At 31.9% G+C, this 20,204-nt stretch overlaps 1 pseudogene; it reads right to left on the reverse strand.

The window, feature by feature from the left end:
* Positions 1-8,730: 8,730 nt before the first annotated feature.
* LOC131027924 (high mobility group B protein 15-like) overlaps positions 8,731-20,204 on the reverse strand; it is a 29,648-nt pseudogene continuing 18,174 nt past the window's right edge.

Consider the following 20,204-nt stretch of genomic DNA (forward strand, 5'->3'; position numbering starts at 1 on the left):
AGATTTTTTTAAGCTACCTTCTCCCTCAAGAAATGATACTTAATTTTTATATGTTTTGTTCTTGAGTGCATGATAGGGTTCTTGGAGATATTCATAACACTTGAATTATCACATTTGATAGATATTGGATCTGCATAGTCTACCTGAATGTCCTTGTGTGTTTACTTCATTAAGAGAACTTGTGAAAAACATGTAGCAACAACTATGTACTCAACTTTAGAAATAGATAAAGAGATGGATTCCTATTTCTTGTTGTGCTATGAAACTAATCTATCACCAAGGAAGAAAGCACCACCACTAGTGCTTTTTTTGTCTTCCACAAAACCAGCCCAATCTACATCTGTGTAGGCTTGCAAAGTAAAATCATCATTCTTTGGGTACCACAAGCTAAAATCCAAAGGGCTTTGATAGTATCTAAATATCCTTCTCACAACATTTACATGAGTTTTCTTTGGGGCAGCTTGAAATCTAGCTACCATGCACATGGCTTGCACAATGTCTAGGTTGGAGGTAGTTACATACAAAAGACTCCCAATCACCTCTTCCTCAAGATTTCCATTTAAAAATGCAGATTTTACATCCATTTGATAAACTTTGTAACCTTTGTATGCTAAGAATGCCAAAAACATTCTAATGGCCTCAAGTCTTGGAACAGTGGAAAATGTCTCTTCAAAGACTATGCCCTCTACCTGTGAGTATCCTTGTAGACCAGCCTAGCCTTGTTTCTTATCACATTTCCATCTTCATTCACTTTGTTCCTACAGACCCACTTTGTTCCTATGACATTCTTGTCAGTTGGCCTTGGTACCAAACCCCATGCTTTGTTCTTCTCAATTTGTTGGAGTTCTTCATCCATTTCCTTCACTCACTTCTCATTCTTGCTAGTTTCAGTGTAATTCTTTTGTTCCATCTCAGTCAAAAGGAAAAAATTTACTTTCTCAGTGTTTGTATCATTCTTCCTTCTTGTTTGTACACCTCCATCGTTGCTGCCTATGATATGATCTTCGAGATGGTACTTTTGTGCATAGTTGCTTGGTCGCTTTTTAGTGACTTCTTCTTCATTTTTCATTTTCTTCATATTATTCATAACATGGTTCCTCAAATGGATGTGTAACATTTTGATTTCCTTTTTGCATGTCTCCATCAACTCTTACATGTACAATTTCAACAACTTTCTTGATGAGTTTATTGAAACATTTATATGCCTTGCTATGAGTTGACTAGCCCAAAAATATTCCTTCATCACACTTTGACTCAAAGCTACCTAATTCATCCTCATCTCTTCTGATGAAATATTTACTACCAAAGACATTCAAATACTTGACTGAAGGTTTCTTATCATACCGCAATTCATATGGAGTCATCATGCTATTCACCCTTAGCTGAACCCTATTAAGTGTATATACAATTGTATGGACTGCCTCTTTTTAATAAACATCAAGCAGATTATATTCATTTAACATTGTTCTAGCCATCTCCTTGTCAATTATATTCTTTCTTTCCACAACACTATTTTATTGTGGTGTTCTTGGAGCTGAATATTGTCTTCTAATTCCACATCACTCACAATAATCTTCAAATTAATTTTATGTGAATTCTACCCCTCTATCTAATCTCAAATATTTCAATTTATAACCACTTTCCTTTTCAACCATTTTTCTATAAATCTTGAATCTTTCAAAGGATTGTGACCTATCTTGAAAGAAGGTGATCCATGTCATCCTTGATAAATCATCAACGAGCAGCATGAAATACTTCTCACCATTGAGAGTTCTTGTTCTAGTTAGACCACACAAATCAATATGCACTAGTTCCAATGGCCTTGTAGTTGAGTATTCCTTTTTCTTCAATCTTACCTTAGTTTTCTTTCTTCTCTGACACTCATCATAATTGGTGTTTGCAAGCCTGACAACCTTAGGTAAGTGTCTTACATAACCTTTCTTGCTTACCTTGACAAGGTTGTCAAAATTTATGTGACCCAATCTTGTGTGCCACAACAAACTCTCATCAATTTTCCCCATCATGCATTAAGGCTCAAAGCATTCTTTAAAGTTGTAGACATTTCCATGAGTCCCTTTTTCCTTCTTCAACTAATTTGACATTGATCTCCTTTCTTATTTCACATCCTTTGGAGTCAAAAGTGAACTTATATCCTCTGTCACACATTTGACTCACACTAAGAAGATTGTGTTTCAATCCTTCTACATATTATATTGTGTGCTTTTAACCTACCATAAATTCTTAGTGTGCCCTTGCCTTTTATTGTAATTGAGGAGTTATCAGCAAACCTCACTGAGAATCCATTCCAATCTTACAACTTGGTGAACTTCTTCCTATCCCCTGTCATTTGATTGGAGAAACCATTGTCGACAAACCAGCGATTTCTTCTTTCTGCATGGAGGGTTGTTTGCACAATCAAACTTGAACCCATATCTGCTCGGTCTCATTCTTCTTCTCTACTGTAACATTTTGAGTAGGTGTAGTTTTTTATTCTATTTTTGTTGTACTTTTGTGTTTAGCTACCTTTAATTTGTAGTGTTTGACATTGTGGCAAAAGTTTTAAAAATAATAGCACTTTACATTCTTATTGAAAGATGAAATAGGGGGACTTCTATATGACTGAACTATATTTCTTCTACACTCATGAATTTTATGACCAAATCAATTATAATTATAGCATATGACATTCACATCTCTTAGAGTAGAAAAAGTGTTCTTACTTACTTAATTAGGAGGCGGTCTATTTATAAGTCTATAATCTGAAACTCTATGTCCATAAGCATTACATTTAAAGCAATAACCATAAAATTGAGGAGCAAATGAATTACTATTTTTGAAGGTGTTTTTCATTTGTCTCCTTGGAGCAACATAACTCGGTCTTCTTGAGCTCTTCCTTGTGTCCTTGATCTTTGTGAAACCTTCATCATCCACTTTTTCTTTTCCTTTCGGATCAACATGTTTATTTCTTGTAGAAACAACAATATTATTCTTCTTTGGATCAACAACCCGAGTCTTCATCCCCTCGATTGTAGTATTTAAGTCTATCTTTTTTCATGGAGCATTGTTAACCTTGAAAATTTTATCATGATCATTCATGTTTGAAGATACAAAATTTATGGCCCCTTTAGATCACTTAGCACTAGCATAAATTTGTCCAATCTCATATCCTACAATTGTAGAATATTTTGAATGATTTTTCCATTCAGCATATCATTTAATGCATTGGTGTTGCCCTCATACTTCATCCTCAACTTGAGATCTTCCTTAAATTTTTCAAGTTCTTCCCTAAGGCTTCCCACTTCTTGTTCTGAATTTTGATATTCCTTTTATTTTATATATAACTCTAATTTTATTTCATCACCTTTTCTCTTAGCATCTTTTAGCTTAGTTGTCAAAGCAGCAATACTCAAATTAGCTTCTTCAAGACATTTGTTTAGCTAATTTTTTTCCTTTGTGGTTGACTTCTTATAGTTTTTTAATTCTTTCCTTACATTGTGAAGTTATTCAAGAGCACATATTATCTCTCCTACAAGATCAACCTCTACATCTGCATCATCTTCCTCACTGTCATTTAAATTTTTAAATCATACTCTAATTCTCTCCTCTTTAAGGACCTCTTGAGCCATGAAGAGATTAATTTATTTTTAATCTTCACTGCAATACTCTACTAACTCACTTTAATCATCAAAAACATCACTATCAATAGTGTAAATAATTTTATTCTTTTGAGAGTTCCTTCTCCTAGTATTATAAAACTTTTTACCTTTATCCTCGACACTTTCCACATCATTATCTTCCTTCTTCTTATAAGGACATTTAGTAGCAAAATGTTCAATTCTTCCACAGTCAAAACATTTTAAGGGAAGCTTTCTTTTATACTTACCTGATCCTTTCTTCAATTTTCTTACAAAGTTGGCTTCAACATCATTTGATTCTTCATCATCTACAAAATTTGTAGTCTCTTTCCCTTTCTTCCTAGAGGTGAAGGTAATTTCTTTCTTTGATGATTCACCACTTAGAGTTCTCATTTCATATGCAAGTAATGATCCAAATAGCTCATCAATGGAGAATTTTTTAGGTCTTTAGCTTACTCAATGGTAGAGACCTTAGTATCATAGTGTTTTGTCAAAGACGTCAACACTTTCTTAATTATAGCTTCATCTGGAACATCTTCTCGAGGACCTCTTATTGCATTTACTATCACATCCATCCTTAGAAAATAGTTAGAAATATTTTCTTTCTCTTTCATCTTCAGACATTCATATTAACCTCGAAGATGCTACAATTTAGCCTCCTTTACTTTAACATCTTCTTAATATATTCTCTGCATATTGTCCCATATTTCTTTTGTAGTTGTACAATGCATAACTTTAACAAACTCAGTGTCTGGCAATCCACTAAGGATAGAATTCTTGGCTTTAGCATTGTATTCATATTCCCTTTTTGTATTAGGATTAGTAGGAGTGGGAGGGATAGTATACCCATTCTTAATAGACATTGAGACATCATATCCTAGGGATGACAAGTATGTTTCTATTCTTCTACTTGAGAAAGCATAGTTGGTGCCATTAAATATTGGTACTTTAACAGAGGATGACTTATTTCTAGGCATTGGGTTCACACACCAAAATCTACACAAGCTAGAGAAAGCATATCTAAAAGGGAACCTAGGGGTTTGATACCAATTGTTGAACACAAATGGACTACTAAGAGGAGGGGTTGAATTAGTGGTAATTAGAAACTTGAAAACTTTGAAAGGTCTAAGCTTTAATAATAGAAATCAAGATAATGTGAGAAGAAATGTTAAACACATTTGCACACATACACAAGGAAAGCACACAACTCAAGACATACGAGGAAAACCCATAGTGGGGAAAAACCTTGGTGAAAAATGTTGCTAGAGTCTACTGCTCTAATCCATCCTCACAATAAAAAGTTTTGATTACAACGTTTATAGGCACAAAACCAAAGAAGCAGTGCGAACCCCTAACTTTATGAGCACCAACTCAAAGAAGCACCTACCCCTAATTTGAGCACCAACTTAGATGACATATAATGAATGAATATTCAATATCAACTAAGCACCTTCTTACAAATAAAATTTTATAACTCACAACTTGTTATGTGCACCTAATATTGTTGTGATTCTTCTCTTCTCTCAATCTCTATTCTCTGCTCTTTGATCTCTGTCGTCAAACCCATCTCTCAGATTTTTTTTTTTAAAACTCCTATTTCTCTATCTCACTCTATGTGGATGACCTTTTGTGTTATCATCCTTGGCTCTATACTCTCTAGGCTTTGGCCTCTACTGTTCACTTCAATTCTCTTCTCTATCTCTCTTTGTTCTTTCTTTCAGCTGCCTCCTATCTCCTCTTCACCTATTGATTATTCTTCATTCAATCTTTTCTACAATTTTATGCCTACACTGGTGTCGTGTTATGTGCACTTGCAAAATTGCTTCTTTGCAATCTTCTTTTTCTTCTTTGTTCACTATCCTTTGTTTTTATTGAGCTTAATTTATTGCATTCCAACAACACACTCTTACTCATCCACCACTTCCCTTATTTACAAACTTTTCTTCTTTGTCAATTACATATCCAAATTTTTTTTCCCTCCAATAAGAAATTAAAAAACAGATAGTTCCAGCAAAGAAAAATCTTGTCTCCTCGTTTCAAGCTTATAATCGTCCACATTAAATGGCTTTTTCCTTCTATGCTAACCTAACCTTCACATGTCACTAAGCCACATGGCAGATGGTGGGACCTATCAACAACATCTTATGCTCATAAAAATAATATGTGTGGAAGAAATCTATGTTGGATTCACAAGCTGCACTAATGTGTTCCATAGATACACTAACACACATGTTATACGCATCGCAATATAACAAAACCATCCTTCCTACAAACTGGTAGGATAATGTGCCTTCTTCCTCTTAATTTTCCCATGAGATCATTTTTCACTCATCTTCTCGGCTGCGAGATGGTAGGATGTCTCACGCTTCTTCTTTCTTGTTACCCCGCATGACCTTTTTCTTCTAAGATTCTTTACCATGGGATAGTGTGGTTTGTAAAACTTCTTTATTTTTGTTACCCCACAATGGTTTTTGTCTTCAATTCTTTTCCACGGGATAGTGAGTGCTTCCATTTTCTTTGCTTTTATGTTACCCCACAGCGTCATCTATCTTCCATTATTCATGTTGTAGAATAGAAGGGGCTACCATTTTCTTTGCTTTTATGTTAATGCCTAGGTTCTTTTCCCTTTAGTCTTGTTTTCCGTGGGATGGTGGGGGAACTAACCTATCATGTTATGTGCATCCCTTGTTGCAGTTTTAGCATTACCCTGCAAGGAACTTTGTCTGAGGTCTTCCTTTGTGTAGGATAGTGATAACATGGTGTGTTATGTACTACCAGTAATAGTGTGCGATTGATACTCCCAGTAACTGTGTGCGACTAACACAGTGTGTTAGCCTAATTGCAACTGCACTATTTTTTGAGTCAAACCAAATTTTTTAAAGCCTTACCAACTCAATGACCTATGTTTGTTAAATAGAAATAAAACTTGAATTGTGAGAAAATTTTAAGCTATTTCCAAAACTTTGGGCAAATTGAGTCTCTTGGGAATTTAAGTTTGGACAATCTGTAGAGTATTATCCATGACTAAGCACCTACCTTCATGGAACAAAATGGTGAGATTTTAAGAACGTATTATTTCTTCTTAGCTCTAATTCAGGCAGCATTTGTCTCAATGCCATCTAGGATGGTTAAAATGGAGGAACCTGTTTGCTTTCTATTTTACTTTTGTTCGTTTTGTTCAGGTATTTCTCTAGTGGAGCTAGGTCTTTACAAACACACGTGAAAATATAGAACATTAGAACATCATTCGATCTAAAGTATAGTAAATGATGTAAGATTTACATTTTCCTAGCAATAAAACAATTATATTTTGAAATATGTACATAAGAATCGTAACTCTGTGCAGGATAATCTCATACAAACATAGAGAAAAATTTCATTGAATCTTACTTTATTCTAGACATTAAAATAAGGAAATCCAATTATCTGTATTGGATGATCCATGCTTGATGATTAAAGGGAGGCGATTAAAGAGGTCAGATTTATCATGCAAATCTGCATTTTAAAGTCGGGGTCAACCATGTTTTGAAGGGATCCCAAATCTTATTTACATAGAGCTGTCATCAGAATATCATTAGCATGTTATCAGCAAACAGGCAGCGAAAACAATAAAAACCAAAATAAAACAGAACAAAATAAACAAGAAGAAACAACATAAATTCTTCAAAGCTTCAGCTGCTTCCACTTCAAGCTGAGAAAGGTTCATGGACAACTTAAAGCTTGTTGTTGTTTCCTATCAGATTCATGATTGTCCAGTCAATGCTCACAAAAACAAGAATGATTGGCAGGTTGGAGATTCAATCTCTCAATTTTAATAATGGAAATTCACTTCCATTCAAACTATTCTCCATGCTGATTTCCCAAATGTTGAATAATTCACTTGTGTGTCATGGGACTGCAATTTTTTTTTTTTCTGTATTCTTGCATTTCACTTCTGTACCTTTCTTTATCCTTCAATGCAAGCTCCTCGTAATCCTGTTATATTAAACCGGGATAAAATATTAAGAAAGGCAGCATTAAAGCATTTAGTTTTAGCTTAAAAATTAACAAAGAAGACTAATTATGTACTGGGAAAAGATAAGTCAATATCAAAATTCATTTCTATCTTACCGATTTTTCTTCTTCATTTAGATTTTTCATGAATTACCAATCATTTTACTAATCTCCCTATCGTTTCCAATAGCAATGCTTTCAATTTTGTATGCTGTTCAGCAAAGAAAAAATTGTAATCACTCCTATTTTGGTTTAGGATTATTCAGATCCCTTTTTTAAGTTTCATCTTTTCTCCTGCAATGGCAATGAGAGTGAACCCCTAAAGAAGTGTCAATTGCTGGAAATGAAGCAATAATTCCACAATTGGGAGATCAGCATAGATAAGAGTTTGGATGCAAGGGAATTTCCGTTACTACAACTGAGGGAATGAATCTCCAACTTTCCAATCATTCTAGTCTTTGTGAGTACTAGCCAAAAAATCATTAGAATAGTAGGGCCCTCCCACCCCTTTGTAGTTGTAGACTAGTTCAATAAGCTGTTGTGGGAAAGTGAGATTGTTTTATCTGACCTGGAGAAACAACAAACTTTAAGCTGTCCATGAACCTTTCTCAGCTTGAAGTGGAAGCAGCGGAAGCTTTGAAGAATTTGAATTAGTTGTTTCTTCTTGTTTTGTTGTGTTCTATTTTATTTTAGTTTTTGTGTATTTTTGTTGGTTGTTTGCTGATGGTATGCTAATGGTATTCTAATTTTTTATGAAACCTTTTCTTAAATAAGATTTGGAATCCCTTCAAAACTTGCTAGAGCATTAAACAAGCTTTAAGATGGCAGATTTACCTGAGAAGTCTTACACTACAAATACTAGTATGCCTAAAAAACAAAAATCTTTCATTTGTAGCATTGTTTCAGTAGATCAACAATGTTTAGTGGATACCACCATGTTCATTAAGGATGAAAGTTGTATCCAAGAAGACAAATGTAAGCAATCAGTATCAGAACAATAATTCCAATAAACTAACAAGATTTTGATAGAATAGCTCAATGAACTACTCACGTTTAGAATAAACATGTAATGACAAACTATTCTTAACTATGTATGTTTATTTCATTCTGGTTTTGGTGAACAGAATGCCCCAAAACTACTGTAACTGAGCTGGTTAAAAGAACAACAATATAGCATGCCAATGTTGGTGTGCATCTTTGAACAAGTAAAGTACATAGTAATTCGTCTTCTCTGTTGCTTGAAATCGTTGAGGCCTTCCAAGTTGGAAGAAAGTAGTTAAATTAATAAAGTCACAAAAGGTTGTTTAGATTTGAATATCCACAATATCAAGCACCATCAACTTAATAACAAAATTCTTGTTGTAATCTTAGGATGCTATTTCTTTTATGAGCATTTTAATCCCCTTTCAATCTCAGGATTTTATTTCTCGTTTGAATCAGTAAATGTGGATTTTTAAAGTTTCCTCTTCAAGATTAATCTTCTGTCATTTTTTATTTATTTTTGGTTGGAGTTTGCATGCCATCTGTCATGTTGGTTTGTAGAAACATTACTTTTTAATATTTACTTCTTACATGGATTTGTAAAGTATGAGGAATAACAATGCTAGTGTTTGTTGGTTGAATTCATACTGACATTTGAACTCTCACCTTTGTTTGAATTCACACTCAAAAACATAGGAATATCATATAATGTAGTTCAATCTTACCTGGATGTTTGCAGCTCATTCTTGAGATATTGGAGAAATTATATAGGCAAAAGAAAGTCTGTCTTATGAATTTCGGTCCTTTCAACTCCAAAGTCTTTAAGAGTATCTTTGGATTTTGACGGGAATTACATTCCGTTTAAGTATTTTACTGGAACATGCTCATATATTCGTCACTAATTTTTATCTGTCTACAAGTATTTCATCCATGTCACGCCCATTTTCTCATAAGCCTTGATGAATTCGAGTGCATTGCCAAACTGTTATTGGCCTGTCTTGTACCTTGGTGTTATTCCACAAGGGTATTTTTTTTTTTTTTAATTGGAAATCAAGACTAAAAGTATCAAAACAAGGGTATTTTTGGCCAATATTAGTGCTTTTTAATCTTCATCCACTACATTCAATAGGCTAAAGATATAGGGGCATACTATTTCTTTTAACCTTTTGTAAATCCAATTTTCCTCATTTTTTCTTATAAGAAAAAAACAAAACAAAAAGATATATATATTCACTTACCTACCTAGCATTACCATCCTCTTATAAATATTGAAACTAAACAATATGAAATATTGCATTGATGTGATATATATAGATATGAACAGATGGTGTGAATCTAAATACTAATGGGAATCTAAATTTTCGGGAAAAAATAGTTGATATAAATCTCATGATCATAGGGAGGTCAAGTATTCATTGTTTCTAATTATAAATTTTCATAAAATATAATAAAATAGTATACATATATTAAATACAACTATCTAGAGATGTGAGATGTATCAATCTAATTAACTTTATCTAACCTTTGTAATGAATCTAATACAAAAATAAAACTAATATTTTTCTACATCTTTTAAATAAATGTACATTTGATATCTATACTATCTATATTTGAAAATTATTGAAGCAACTCTTTAAAAATATAATTTTTTTTTTTTTAAATAAATTAAAAAAAAATTATATTTATTTTCTTACTTACAATACATAACCATTGGAGAGTTTATTTTCTCGAGGGCATAAATTTAATTTAAAATTATATATTCCCTTATCTATCCACCATTTGGTTGTCACACAACATAAGTTTAGTGAAATTTTGTGGAAACAAATCCTTGGAAATCTTTACTACAATATGCAACCTTTGGATACAAAACTCTTTGAAAAATAAAATTATTTATTTAACCTTTTTGAAATCTAAATTTCCCTTATTCTAATTTATATGTTGCAACTTAAGTCTATTTAGAAATTACTAAAGGGGATCTTTTAAAATATAAATTGTTGATTTTCATTAAAATAGAATTATAAAAATTATTTGGAGATGGAGCATTATTTTCTAGAGGGCATAAATTTAGTTTAAAATTATAGAAATAACCTTTTGGAAATACAAATTTCCCTTTTCTTCTCTCAGAAAAAGAAAAGAAATGTATTTCCTTACCTACCCAACATAACCATTTATCACTTGGTTGTCACCCACCATAAGTTTAGTGAAATTTTGTGGAAGCAAATCTTTGAAAATATTAACCACAATATGCAACCATTGGATACAAAACTCTTTGAAAAATGAAACTATTTTTTTGCCATTTTTGAAATCCAAAATTCCCGTATTCTCCTCTAAGATAAATAATAAAACTAATAATATTCACTTATCCACCTAGCATAACCACCTCATCATTTAGTCATCATGAGGCATGAGTTTAGTGAGAAAAATCCAAATTTCCCTTATTCTCCTCTAAGATAAATAATAAAACTAATAATATTCACTTATCCACCTAGCATAACCACCTCATCACTTAGTCATCATGAGGCATGAGTTTAGTGAGAAATTGAAAATTGTAGTGAGAAATTGAAACTATTGCTTTGCGTTATAAAATAAAATAAAATTTCTCTTACCTACCCTCTTTAAATATTAGATCAAGAATATACCAAGTGGCATAACTTTAGTGGAAAATTATAGAAACAACTCCTTCAAACTATTAGCTATCCTATGTAGGACCTATTGCTTTGCCTTATAAAATAAAACAATATTTCTCTTACCTACCCTCCTTAAATATTAGATCACTAATATACCACAAGGCATAAGTTTAGTGGAAAATTATAGAAACAACTCCTTGTATGTAACGGTACTCAAAATATTTGAAAATCGATTCACCTTATAAATAAAACAATGTTTCTTTTACCTACCCTTATTGACTATTGGACCAATGAATTAAAACTATTTCCATTTATTTTGTCTTAGTGTCTACATACTAGAGTAAATTCTATTTAGCCATTCAATTATTCATTGTCATTAATCCCAAATGTTTTTCTTTTCCAATGTGTCCCCCTCTATCACATGGCATTCACTTGTTTGAGTGATCTAGTAGGTGCAAGCTTGTGAATTAGAACCAGAGAGTGTGTTCAAAAATTTTATATTGAAAGACTTGGACAATAAGAAATTTCAATGGCTGGAGGGAAGTACACAGGTGACTAAATAAGCCTTTCAATTTAAGGTTGGTTTGTTCTTTGATTGTAGTGAACACAAAGAGTAGGTAGAAGTTTGTCCACAAGATTGAAGCTGCTAGGGTTAAGTATAATATTTTCTTTGTTTTTAATATATTTAATAGTTTTCTCAAAAATGATAATATTATAGAATTCATATATATATACTAACTTATGCTCATGTGTATGCAAGAAGGAAAAGAGAATGATGGGTTTTGTAAGAAACATGTTTTAGATGTTTCTAAATTCAGAACCTTAAAATTATTTTCTCACAATCCTCGTAGGGGAGGGAGGCTTATTTTGCAACAGGAACTTGAATCTTGAGTGGTCGTCTAGAGGTTGAATAAGGAATATCTAAAATTGGTTGTTATCAAGGTTTCCAATAGAAGTAATAGAATTTTTTTTCAAAAAGAACACAAATAATGTACTCAAATTATTCCATAATAACTTTTTTCTTATTTAATGTTACATTTATTTTTATCTTAATGCTTAATTATTTCAGATAACCTCTCTCCCATACAATGGCCATCAAAATATTGAATGCAAACAACTAATTTACAAGAAAGGGGAGATATGCCTCTATGGTAAAAAGACAAGAAAAACCATTATCTCTTGAAAATGCCAAAGGTATTTCCTTTAAAATATCTATAATATAGATTCTTTGATCATAACCTAGGAAGATGTTCCTGCTTACTGCAGTTGATTATATTATTTTAGTTTCAAACACATCTTTTAATTCTCTGTGAACTTTTAACATAATTTTTTTTAAAAACATATAACATTTAATATTTTTTTAAATTGACGTTTATGCTATTTTATCTTATACATTTGTATTACAAAGAGCTTCTTAGCTAAAGCTTAGAAAGATAAGCCTCATGCAGATTGTGGTGTACAACAAGTAAGATCTATATATCCAGTCTAACTCATGTCTTTGTGCATATTTTATTGGATCTCCATGGTTGCTCAAGAATCAAATATTTAAGTTGGCTCAAAGTTATATTGCATCTTGAATTTAAAAGGCTAGTATATACATGCAAGACTTTTTGGTTGTGAGTTTTAAGATTTGAGTTCTAGTTTCCAATCTGATAGTTGGGTATGGTATTAGTCTATTAGACATACAAATAGTAGACAAAGAGAAGTGTATACGGAATAATATATGCAACATAGAATATTAAGACTTAAAATAAGAAGGAAAGTACAAAATATTAGGTTTTTTATTTGAAAAGTATTCTTTTATTCTTTTTCTTCATTTAATAGATTATTTATTATTTCTCATGTGTTTCTGACTTTCATCTCCCTATCATTCTACTCTAACTTGTCCAAATTACAACTGTCTTTATGAAATATGGCATATTCAAAGTTTTGAAGTTCCATTACTGACATCACCTATCTTATCTACTTGTAGTATCACCATGTCGTCATACAAACTTTCCATTTCCTGTAGCAGTTGTCTACAATCATAGACTACCGTTACATCAAACACCTTACACATAACATCATGAGTTCTCTCCTCTTTTGCCTCCATCCTTAATGGATATTTATTTCTTATTACACCTAATTCCCCTTGTTGCATGTACTTAATCTTCCTATTGCTTTTTTGGTATTCAATACTCTCCTTTGTTCTACAACTTCAACTTGTAGCATCTTTGTAATTATATCAACTATCCGTAGAAATTCATGTCCACATATTTCCTTTGTCACACCCACTTCTGACATCTTCCTATTGCATTTTTGGTTTTATTCAATACTTGCAACTAGCCTTATGCACCAGTCTTCTTGTACTCTTCTAAACTTTTTAGACATGTACTTGTAACTCCTTGATGACCTCCTTGATGACCTCCTTGTAACCTCACCTAGACTACTTCTTTAAAATATTTACTTGTAGGGCCATGAGAATCCTCTCATGACAATCAACAACACAAAAACTAAGATAACAACACTTTTACATTGTAATAACATAAAAAAACTATTCTTTATTTTGCAGAACTTGATATTTACAAGAAAAGATATCATGATGATATCATGATGTTCTGGATGTGCACATCAAGTTTGATTCAAAGGAAAAGACCTATGACATAATTGTTATAATTGCCAATCTTTATCTTTTCCAAAGAAATACATTAGTTGTTTTCATTTATAGATCTGCAAAACAGAAACGGGATTCTAGAGATGATCACTTAGAGCAAAGAGTTAAATAGACACGTAACAATATTAATGCATTTTAATGGATAACCAAAATTTACTAGTTTTCTAAAGAAGTAAACGTGGGTAGGTATGAACTGAATGGAGAAGGCAATACCAGGTTTCTTTATATTTCGGGGATGCACCAGACCTTGAGAATTGTTATGATAGATCTCCATATCAAGCCAAGCTCATCAAACTTGTAAAAAAACTAAAAATCTGTATATGATGGGAGATGCATCCGTTTTTTTTACAAATCATTATCATTCTTCCCTGATGCATAATGGTTACTAAGAAAAAGTGCATCCCCAAAATACAAAGACTTGCTATTGCGATCACCATTCAGATCATACGTACCGTCATCTGCTCAATGAAAACAGTAGAATATTTTTCTGCACAAAAATGTTTTGAAAAAAGTTAATTGTCATATTTCTGTTTACCCTGTGAGCCAAGTGAACATCTATTCTTTTCCATCTCTATTTTACAGATCTATAAATCAAAACAACCAATGTATATCTTCTGAGAAGATAAAGACATCCAATTATAACAATTAGCTAATAAATGCTTTCCTTTCAATCAAACTTGAGGTGCACAACCACATCATCATGGTATCTTTCCATGTAAACATTAGAATTGCATAGCCAATGGACTGATGATTCGAAGGCTTCCATTTCTATTATAGCTACGAAACTAAGAGACCACCATCTCCAACTCTGAGAATCCATCCTGAGCGACTATATGTCCACTCCTCACTGAATATCTTGTTGAACATTGGGCTTCTACTCAAATCAAACAGTCCAAGCAAGTGTAAAGACTTAATTGTTGCATGATATCTATCAATCACCAGCCACATTTTCCTATTACTGTTCTCCCAAATATTGTGAAAGTGGGGAGAGCTAGAAATAATAGTTTTCCTCGAAGAAGAGATGATTTGAAATCGGAAAAGATTATGAAGAGAAAGTTTACAAAATATTATCTTCAAGATATCCTCCAGAATAGGATCTATCACCATTGATTCTCGCATGAAATATACTTTTTTGTTGGAGATATCTCCTCCGCATGGCATGTGGACTATAAATGTGCATGATGATCTCTCACATTTCTTCTTGGCTTCATCCTTTCTTCTAAGTGTGAGCCAGCTGGTATAAAGTCCTTTTGATCCAGCATCACCTTTCTTCTCTACATCCACAACTTTACCTTTGCCATGCCTATCTTCGATTGAGCCATCCTCAATGCGTTGCCAATTTCATGTGTGAGCCAATTGGTATAAGGCTCTTTTTCTTCACTGCTAATCCTATTCTCATTGCTTTAATGCCATGGGCGAACCTTGAATTATCAGATTCTGTCCTAGAAGCCATCATCTCTGTGAGGTGCTTCTAACAAATCCCTGTGGTTAAATAGAAATAAAACTTGAATTGTGAGAAAAATTTTAGCTATTTCCAAAACTTTGGGAATAGCTATGCATTATTTTTAACCAAAAATTGAGTCTCTTGGGAATTTAAGTTTGGACAATCTGTAGAGTATTATCCATGACTAAGCACCTACCTTCATGGGATAAAATGGTGAGATTTTAAGAACGTATTATTTCTTCTTACCTCTAATTGGAATTGTGTCAGGCAACATTTGTCTCAATGCCATCTAGGATGGTTAAAATGGAGGAACCTGTTTGCTTTCGATTTTACTTTTGTTCATTTTGTTGGGCTATTTCTCTAGTAGAGCAAGGTCTTTACAAACACACGTGAAAATATAGAACATTAGAACATCATTCGATCTAAAGTATAGTAAATAATGTTAGATTTACATTTTCCTAGCAATAAAACAATTATATTTTGAAATATGTACATAAGAATCATAACTCTGTGCAGGATAATCTCATACAAACATAGAAAAATTTCATTGAATCTTACTTTATTCTATACATTAAAATAAGGAAATCCAATTATCTATATCAGATGATCCATGGTTGATGATTAAAGGGAGACGATTAAAGGAGTCAGATTTAAAATTCAAATCTGCATTTTATAGTCCGGGTCAACCATGTTTTGAAGGGATCCCAAATCTTACTTAGATAAAGCTGTCATCAGAATATCATTAGCATATTATCAGCAAACAGGCAGAGAAAACAATAAAAACCAAAATAAAATAGAACAAAATAAACAAGAAGAAACAACATAAATTCTTCAAAGCTTCAGCTGCTTCCACTTCAAGCTGAGAAAGGTTCATGGACAACTTAAAGCTTGTTGTTTTTTCCCTATCAGATTCATGATTGTCCGGTCAATGCTCACAAAAACAAGAATGATTGGCAAGTTGGAGATTCATTCTCTCAATTTTAATAACGGAAATTCCCTTGCATTGAAACTCTTGTCCATGCTGATTTCCCAAATGTTGAATTATTCCTTCATTTCTAGCAATCAACACTTCTGTGTCATGGGACTGCAATTTTTTTTTCTCTGTATTCTTGCATTTCACTTCTGTACCTTTCTTTATCCTTCAATGCAAGCTCCTCGTAAACCTGATATATTAAACCAGGATAAAATATTAAGAAAGGCAGCACAAAAGCATTTATTTTTAGCTTAAAAATTAACAAAGAAGACTAATTCTGTACTGGGAAAAGATAAGTCAATATCAGAATTCATTTCTATCTTACCGATTTTTCTTCTTCATTTAGATTTTCATGGATTACCAATCATTTTACTAATCTCCCTATCATTTCCAACATGAATGCTTTCAATTTTGTATGCTATTCAGCAAAGAAAAAATTGTAATCACTCCTATTTTGGTTTAGGATTATTCAGATCCCTTTTTTTAGTTTCATCTTTTCTCCTGCAATGGCAACGAGAGTGAACCCCTAAAGAAGAATCCCCATTTGTTATGATTATTCTAGTAATTATGTACTTCTGCAAACTGTTCTCTGAAAAATCCTATAATACACTAGTTGATTTCTCTGAGCCAACAACCACAATAACAAGATAAATTAAGGAGTTTACAAGACAAATTAAGTTGTGTGTTATAAGATTTTTTAGAGAACAATTTGCAGAATTATCTAGTTACATGAATAATCATAATAATGGGAATGAAATTAGAAAAGGGATCTTGATTATCCTAAAACACTTTTTTCTTTGCTGAGCAGCATGCAAAATTGAAAGCATTGCATCTTGGAAAGGATAGAGAGATTAGTAAAATGATAGGTAATTTGTGTAATGAAAAGAAAAATAAGTAAGATAGAAATGAATTCTGATATGAACTTTTCTTTCCCCATTACATAATTAATCTTCTTTGTTACTTTTTAAGCTATAAATAAATTCTTTTTTGATGCCTCTCTTAATATTTTATCCTGATTTAATATATTAGGTTTACTAGGAACTTGCGTTGAAAGATAAGGAAAGGCACAAAAGTGAAATGCAAGAATAAGAGAGAAACAAATATTGCAATACCATGACACAGAAGTGTCAATTGCTGGAAATGAAGCAATAATTCCACAATTGGGAGATCAGCATGGATAACAGTTTGGATGCAATGGAATTTCGGTTACTACAATTGAGGGAATGAATCTCCAACTTTCGAATCATTCTAGTCTTTGTGAGTACTAGCCAAAAAATCATGATATTTTAAGAGAAACAACGAACTTTAAGCTGTCCATGAACCTTTCTCGGCTTGATGTGGACGCAGCGGAAGCTTTGAAGAATTTTAATTAGTTTCTTCTTTATTTTGTTGTGTTCTATTTTATTTTGGTTTTTGTGTATTTTGGTTGGTTGTTTCCTGATGGTATGCTAATGGTATCCTATTTTTTTTATGGAAACTTTTCTTAAATAAGATTTCGAGTCCCTTCAAAACTTGCTAGACCCCTTTAATAAAAAACAAGCTTTAAGATAGCAGATTTACCTGAGAAGTCTGATGCTACAAATATCAATATGCCTAAAAAAACAAAAATCTTTCGTTTGTAGCATTGTTTCAGTAGATCAACAATGTTTAGTGGATACCACCATGTTCATTAAGGATGAAAGTTGCATCCAAGAAGACAAATGTAAGCAATCAGTATCAGAACAATAATTCCAATAAACTAACAAGATTTTGATAGAATAGCTCAATGAACTACTCACGTTTAGATTAAACATGTAATAATGACAAACTATTCTTAACTATGTTTGTTTATTTTGTTCTGGTTTTGGTGAACAGAATGCCCCAAAACTACTGTAACTGAGCTGGTTAAAAGAACAACAATATAGCAATGTTGGTGTGCATCTGTGAACAAGTAAAGTACATAGTAATTCGTCTTTTCTGTTGCTTGTAATCGTTGAGGCCTTCCAAGTTGGAAGAAAGTAGTTAAATTAATAAAGTCACAAAAGGTTGTTTAGGTTTGAATATCAACAATATCAAGCACAATCAACTTATTAACAAAGTTCTTGTTTTAATCTTAGGATGCTGTTTCTTTTATGAGCATTTTAATCCCCTTTCCATCTCAGGATTTTATTTCTCGTTTGAATCAGTAAATGTGGATTTTTAAGTTTCCTCTTCAAGATTAATCTTCTGTCTTTTTTTATTTTTTTTGGTTGAAGTTTGCATGCCATCTGTCATGTTGGTTTGTAGAAACATTAATTTTTATGATTTATTTCTTACATGGATTTGTAAAGTATGAGGAATAACAATGCTAGTGTTTGTTGATAACAAATGGTTGAATTCATACTGACATTCGAACTCTCACCTTTGTTTGAATTCACACTCAAAAACATATGAATATCATATAATGTAGTTCAATCTTACCTGGATGTTTGCAGCTCATTCTTGAGATATTGGAGAAATTATATAGCCAAAAGAATGTCTTGTGAATTTCGGTCCTTTAACTCCAATGTCTTTAAGAGTATCTATGGATTTTCACGGGAATTACATTCCGTTTAAGTATTTTACTGGAACATGCTCATATATTCGTCACTGATTTTTATCCGTCTACAAGTATTTCATCCATGTCACCCCCATTTTCTCATAAGCCTTGATGAATTCGAGTGAATTGCCAAACTGTTATTGGCCTGTCTTGTACCTTGGTGTTATTCCACAAGGGTATTTTTGGCCAATATTAGTGCTTTATAATCTTCATCCACCATATTCAATGACTATATTAGGCTAAAGATATAGGGGCATACTATTTCTTTTAACCTTTTGTAAATCCAAATTTCCCCATTTTTTTTTAAGAAAAAATAAACAAAAAGATATATATATTCACTTACCTACCTAGCATTACCATCCTCTTATAAATATTGAAACTAAACAATATGAAATATTGTATTGATATGATATATATAGATATGAACACACGATGCATTAAAATATTTTTATATTTGTTCTTCGAGAATATGAATCTAAATACTTATAGGAATCTAAATTTTTGGGAAAAAATAGTTGATATAAATCTCATGATCATAGGGACATCAAGTATTCATTGTTTTAATTATAAATTTTCATAAAATATAATAAAATAGTATACATATATTAAATACAATTATCTAGAAATGTTAGATATATCAATCTAATTAACTTTATCTAACCTTTGTAATGAATCTAATACAAAAATAAAACTAATATTTTTCTACATGTTTTAAGTAAATGTACATTTGATATCTATACTATTTATATTTGAAAATTATTGAAGCAACTCTTTAAAAATATAAATGTTTTATTTTTCTTTAAAATAAATTAAAAAAAAATTATATTTATTTTCTTACCTATAGTACATAACCATTGGAGAGTTTATTCTCTAGAGGACATAAATTTAGTGTAAAATTATATATTCTTGTATCTATCCACCATTTGGTTGTCACACAACATAAGTTTAGTGAAATTTTCTGGAAACAAATCCTTGGAAATCTTTCCTACAATATGCAACCTTTGGATACAAAACTCTTTGAAAAATAAAACTATTTCTTTAACCTTTTTGAAATCTAAATTTCTCTTATTCTAATTTAGATGTTGCAACTTAAGTCTATTTAGAAATTACTAAAGGGGATCTTTTAAAATATAAATTGTTGATTTTCATTAAAATAGAATTATAAAAATTATTTGGAGATGAAGCGTTATTTTCTAGAGGGCATAAATTTAGTGTAAAATTATAGAAATAATCTTTTGGAAATACAAATTTCCCTTTTCTTCTCTCAGAAAAACCAAAGAAATGTATTTCCTTACCTACCCAACATAACCATTTATCACTATCTTACCATTGAATCACAAA

Source organism: Cryptomeria japonica, chromosome 3, assembly GCF_030272615.1.
Source record: "Cryptomeria japonica chromosome 3, Sugi_1.0, whole genome shotgun sequence".
NCBI lineage: Eukaryota > Viridiplantae > Streptophyta > Pinopsida > Cupressales > Cupressaceae > Cryptomeria > Cryptomeria japonica.